At 41.8% G+C, this 6,754-nt stretch overlaps 1 non-coding gene across 1 annotated transcript; it reads right to left on the bottom strand.

Moving 5' to 3' along the window:
- Window positions 1–619: 619 nt before the first annotated feature.
- On the bottom strand, window positions 620–694 carry Trnat-ugu (transfer RNA threonine (anticodon UGU)). Its single transcript has one exon. It is a non-coding gene; the product is annotated as a tRNA-Thr (tRNA).
- Window positions 695–6,754: the final 6,060 nt, after the last annotated feature.

Below are 6,754 nucleotides of genomic sequence, written 5' to 3' on the forward strand. Positions count from 1 at the left end.
TCATGGGATCCGAAAACAGCGGTCGTGTGAAACCCAGCTCGCCCTTTACGTCCGTAAGACACATCTAGCAGTGGCTACCGTCGCCAAGGTTGATACCGTGTTCCTTGACTTCCAGAGGGCATTCGACATAGTTCCACCTAATGAACAAAGTAGGAGCGTACAGAGTATCATACTAGCTGTGTGATTGGACTGAAGAGTTCTTAGCAAACAGAGTACAACATGTCATTCTTATCGGAGAGAAATCTTCTGACATAAAAGTGATTCCGAATGTACCCAGGGGGTGGTGTATCGGACCATTAATTTTACCATATACACTGGTGTGCAAAACTTAAGGACCAAAGTAAATTTCACATGATATGTCACTGACGAGTAACATAGCTCGATGAAACTTGCAACATAGATAGAAAGAACTATTTCAGTATAGTGCAGAAGGTAACTGAAAGAAACAAGAAATGAGATGAATAGAAATAACACTATATATGACGGTAGTATCTGTTCCCGAAAGTACAGTTACCGTCGATGACCATGCAACTTTGCTAGAAATGAAATAATAATTAAATTGACACCCTAGCTGCAAGCAGGCGTTGATACACTTCATTGGGGACATGTTGAAAATGTGTGCCCCGACCGGGACTCGAACCCGGGATCTCCTGCTTACATGGCAGACGCTCTATCCATCTGAGCCACCGCGGGCACAGAGGATAGTGTGTCTGCAGGGACTTATCCCTTGCACGCCCCCCGTGAGATCCACATTCCCAACATGTCCACAACACTACATTCGTAGTGCGCCTAATAGATGTTTGCCCATCATACTCATTACTCGTGGGAGATTAATCTACCAAGTCCCGTACACTATTATTGAAAGACAGTATTTACTCTGAAATCACCGCGATTTATGATGGTCCCCTGAACATTACAACTGGTGGGACACGGTTCCTTATAGGGCATGGGATCACCACGAATGGGAATGCATGCTGTGCAATGTGCTCCCATACTGGCCACGAGGGTGGTAAGGAGTTCTTGTGGTACGAAGTTCCATTCCTCCACCAGCCTGGTTGGCAACTGCTCCATGGTCGTTGGTGCATGTGGATGTGCTGCAATACGTCTACCCTAACTATCCCACACATGCTCGATGGTGTTTAAGTAGGGGCAATAGGCAGGTCCGTCCATGCACATAATATCCTCTCGTTCCACATGTTCCACTAACTGTGCCGTTTGATGCTATCGTGCGTTGTCATCCACTAAATTGAAGTCAGAGCCGGATGCACCTCTGAAAAGACGCACATGGGGGAGGATACGACAGTACTGGGCACTACACACTGAAGTTTGAATAGTTTGGCTCGAGCTCCCACGTGCTATGGTACGAAAATATATACGAGGGTGAGTCAAATGTAAACCTTAAATATTTTTTAAAATATTATTTATTGGGCAGAAGTGGTACAAAGCTGTATCACTTTTCAACATAATCTGCCCCACACTCAATGCAAGTCCTCCAGCGCTTACAAAGTGCATAAATTACTTAAGAAAAAAATTCTTTTGGTAGTCTGCACTACCACTCATGCACCGTGTGGTGTACCTCTTCATCAGAATGGAACTTCTTTCCTCCCATTGCGTCTTTGAGTGGTCCAAACATATGGAAATCACTTGGGGAAAGGTCTGGTGAGTATGGTGGATGAGGAAGACACTCAAAATGCAGGTCTGTGATTGTTGTAACTGTTGTACGGGCAGTGTGGGGCCTTGCATTGTCATGTTGCAAAAGGACACCTGCTGACAGCAATCCACGTTGCTTTGATTTTATTGCAGGCTGCAGATGATTTTTTAGGAGATCTGTGTATGATGCACTGGTGACAGTGGTCCCTCTAGGTATGTAATGCTCCAAAATGACGCCTCTTTCGTCCCAAAAGAGAGTCAGCATAACCTTCCCTGCCGACGGTTCTGTTCAAAACTTCTTTGGATTTGGCGATGAGGAATGGCGCCATTCCTTGCTCACTCTCTCCGTTTCCGGTTGGTGGAAGTGAACCCAGATTTTGTCCCCAGTAACGATTCTTGCAAGGAAGCCATCACCTTCCCGTTCAAATCGCTGAAGAAGTTCTTCCAAGCGTCAACACGTCGTTCTCTCATTTCAGGAGTCAGCTGCTGTGGCACCCATCTTGCAGACGCTTTGTGAAACTGGAGCACATAATGCACAATGTAGTGTGCTGATCCATGTCTAATCTGTAAACATGCTGCAATGTCATTCAGTGTCACTCGGCGGTTTTCCTTCACTATGGCTTCAACTGCTGCAATGTTCTGTGGAGTCACAACTCGTTGTTCCTGACCTGGACGAGGAGCATCTTCCACTGAAGTCACACCATTTGCGAACTTCCTACTCCATTAGTAGACTTGCTGCTGTGACAAACATGCATCACCATACTGAACCTTCACTCGTCGATGAATTTCAATAGGTTTCACACCTTCACTACGTAAAAACCGAATAACAGAACGCTGTTATTCCATGGTGCAAGTCGCAAGTGGGGCGGCCATCTTTATACTGATACTGCGACGGTATGTGTGCATCTGCACTATGCTGCCACCTACAGGCCATTCTGCACGCTCTTTATAGCACGCTTACCAACTTGCAGGATAACGGCGCGAAATTTCGATTCGATATTGCAAATTTAAGGTTTTCATTTGACTCACTCTCGTATATTTGTTACAATCAGCTTAATTGAGTGGCCCAGAGATGTGGCTAGTCTCAATGTTTGGCTACATTTTTCGTCATTGGGTGCCATCTCACACCAGTCATAAACTCAATTTTTAAGCGGAGGAAAAATATAACAAAACAATGCAGGCAGGTATTGCGGTGAAATTTCAAATATTGAGTCACTCACGTTGATTCATAATTTGAATAAGTAGTTTATTTTTCTTCAATATATTCACTAAACACTAAAAATGCAGTCTGAGAGGCTGTTACGTAAGGGGGTTCTTTGGGGAGAGGAGACCAGACAGCGAGGTCATTGGTGTCATCAGATTAGGGAAGGATGGGCAAGTAAGTCGACTATGCCTTTTCAATGGAACCATCCTGGCATTTGCCTGGAGGGATTTAGGGAAATCACAGGAAACCTAAATCAGGATGGCCGGATGCGGGATTGAACCGTCGTCCTCCCGAATGCGAGTCCAGTGTGCTAGCCACTGCGCCACCTCGCTCGGTCTTATGTAAGGGCGGCCATTAATAACTGACGCTACAACACTTTACTATAAATTCATATGTCGTGATACACTCTTGTCTGCTGTCCGAAACTAGTATATTGCGCTCCACTTGATCACTTTCGAACGTCGCTACATACATACTTGTCCCCGAACGTAGCTACCAACTCACCACTACCCCCAGAGGCGCGGCAGGTCCGGCACTTAGCGTTGCTCAAAACTAGACTTGGCCACTGTTTCTATGTTTCGATACAGTGTATCGATACCTGGAATTGTTTCAGTGTTTCGGAACGGCTATCGTTCACTGTTTCGAAACAGTGGTGTTTCATTCCACCCTTGTCTCGGATCTCGAGCCAGACACAGAAACTGTATCGTTGTTTCAAAATAAGATTGTTTCAGTCCACCTGCGCCTGGAACGGACTAATTGTATCGAAACAGTGATGTTTCATTCCGCTCTGTGTCGGACGAGATTCGGGCTCGGCACAGGTACTGAAACACAACATACCACTTCATGAAACACTTTCAAGAGTGTCGAAATCTTTTGACAAGCAATAGCATGAAGCTCAAGATATCCGAAAATAAAGCTTCGTTTCTAGCTGACTGTCCTATTCCGAAATGGCGTAACATCTGCTTTATAAACACTAACCAAACAATAAAACAACGCATACTATTCGCATTCAAAATAATAAATATGTGAAAATCATTCAGTTAAATTACACTTTTTTTTATAACATACGCTTCTCTGTTCATGTACAGTAATCATACTAAGAAACGCAAGTAAGACTACAACATTTTAAATAAAAAAAGGCGTAGAGTGACAGTTATTAGACATGTATATAAATTTGATGTAGGTATAATTGCAAGCAATCTGTTTGAAATATCACTGATAGTGTAATGGTGAACGGGAAGCATCGTGAATTCATAGTAACGGTTCGAAACACCTTGAAACACAATTTTTTTTCTGTTATATTTTGTTATTTATTCGAATTATTTGGCGTTATTTGTGAGTCTATAGTCACTGTGTCTATTATCCACAATGATTCCCTTTGTGTGCATGGAAATTAGCAGGATGGGTATATTAGCCATACTAATGGAATGTGGGAATCCCAGTAGCATATCTGTTGTTTCTGCAGTTTGCTCCCACCTCCAGTTCCGTTCGTGGTGGTTCTTCTGTCTTCAGCTAAGGCTTTCCTCAGCCAATTGAAAAGTATGAAAGTCACTTGACACAAAAGCAGCGCATTTGCTGCAGGAAATACGAAACTGCCAAGACGCCTAAGTGATAGTTTCATACTTTCTGCGATATGATTAGCGCTCTCGCACCTCATTTGTGTTTATATGGACATACTTATACAGTAGACATTCAAGATGATAAAATGTGTAGGTTTATTAGATTACAAAACAAACTGTTTCAAAACACCGTATCGAAACATTACATTGTACTGTTTCATTTGTTTCGAAACATTTACGTGTTTCAGTTTGCCCATCTCTACTCAAAACCAACTGTGCTCAAAGATGGCTGCCCTATGCACCCTCGAAACGACTCCCTAACTCAAAACAATGTTTGACAAAAATAATTACGAATATTCTAAAACTAAATACAAAAACACATGTGATACATTGAAAAATGTGGAAAATTTCTGGGCAATAACAATTTAAGGTCCAATTTTCTGTATCTGCCACCGTTTTTTCACAAATAATGTTCTTGTGGCGTGATATTGCTTTTCCAAGGTTTTTGATACTAAACATAATAAACAAATAAAAATACATACTTAATTACTCATCTGCCTCTCTCAACTTTAGAATGCTGCCACTAGTTTCGTACCTTTAAATTTATTTATTAACAGAAACACAGTTTCTCTCAGTCGAATCCGACATTCCGACCTCTCATGAAAAATGGTACAGATTCTGCTAAATCGGCTATGATTGCTCGATGCAGCTCTACTAGCCACATCCGTAGCCACTTTGTTTATATTAATCGGCCAAAGCATTGCCGAGATATTAGCTTTTGAACTTTCATAAATTTACAATTTTTAAGGCAACAATAACTTTTAAATTATTGTATATTTTTGTGGCGCGTGTAGATAATTTAGTTTTACATAAATTATGTCCATGAGTGCCAAATCGCACCTCTGTGGCGCTCTTAGTTTTGTTTGTGTCTATTTTTCTCTGGAATATAAATTCCTCCAAGCTCGAAACATGACCATACGCGCCCCTGCCTAGCGTCCGCTTGGGTTTTTCCCAGGCCCCGTAGACGCTATCCGCTCGCCACGGCCCCATAGCATCCGCCAGTCACGTGCCCTGTGGCGGGAATCTGCCACAGCTTGTATGCTCACAATTACCGTCACTTGCTACTCCTTAAACGCAGTGCATGGTCTCGCAAGTAGCACTAAACCCAATCTGCGCTCTCAGCATTTATTCATCAGCATTTTCTTGATGCTGATATGACTGGCCAAAGGTAGTAAGTAATGTCTTAATGTCCTCTAAATGTTGTTCTTTTTCTTCAATCTTTTTATTTCGCTGCACTATATTTCTTAGTAGAAATTACACAGTACATATAGTAACCACTACACCTTTTGTTGTCTTCTTTGGTGTGCCTCTGATCTGCTTCAGTGCTGCAGCTCAGACATCAAACGCCGTTTCTCAAGATCTCCTGCCAGTCAGCTAACCTGAATCTACCAGGAACAAAGAAAATTCACCCAATCAATTTCCTATCAGTAAAGGTGTCTGGGTACCAAGAACCGGTCGGATGTAAGCCCATCCTTTCTGCTATCCAGACTTGACACAGTTAAAGCCAAATTTCAGGGCGAAACCTGACACAAACATACAGATGGTGGTGTTACCAAGAGATACATGCTGGCTACAGACTTCTCTTTGATCGCGACAATTTGTTCCATTCAAGAACAGAAATGGCCCAAATCTTTGCAACTGTACAACACAGAGACAAGGTTTCTCTAACCAAAGTGAAACTAAGACGATAAGTGACCAGAATAGTACACATAGTTTTAACCCAAACAATAATCTAAATGCTACTCAATGACCAATGAAAATTACAGCACTGCAAACTGAATAAAATCAAATGTATAAAATACCCCATGGCACAACATAATCCACAAATCAACCTATATTTCCCTGAAAATAAGTTATCTTAAACATATAAACAAAAATAAAACCAAATTATATATCCCACCAAACCTAATTCTTCAATGAATACAAGAACATATTATATGAATACCATTCAGTTCCATACTCTCATCAGTTAATCCCATGCTGAACTATCTCTACTGTTGTAGCCTGTATCACTAGTCATTATGAGAGAATTAGCTGTGTCAACCAGCTGTTCCACAGCTTCAAGTGCCACTACATTTTTAGCAAGATAAACATGAAAACCACTAGTCCATCCAGAAAATTCTTAAAACTACACACATATGTAAAAAAAAAAAAAACACCTTAGCTAACATACACATGATAAATTATCCTCTAACTGCCTCCCTCTCTGCTACTGCTATAGGGTATTGCCTGACCTTAATGTGGATTCACTTTGAGTGAATACTCAACATCAATCACCTTC

The sequence above is a fragment of the Schistocerca cancellata genome, chromosome 4 (genome assembly GCF_023864275.1).
Source record: "Schistocerca cancellata isolate TAMUIC-IGC-003103 chromosome 4, iqSchCanc2.1, whole genome shotgun sequence".
Taxonomy (NCBI): domain Eukaryota; kingdom Metazoa; phylum Arthropoda; class Insecta; order Orthoptera; family Acrididae; genus Schistocerca; species Schistocerca cancellata.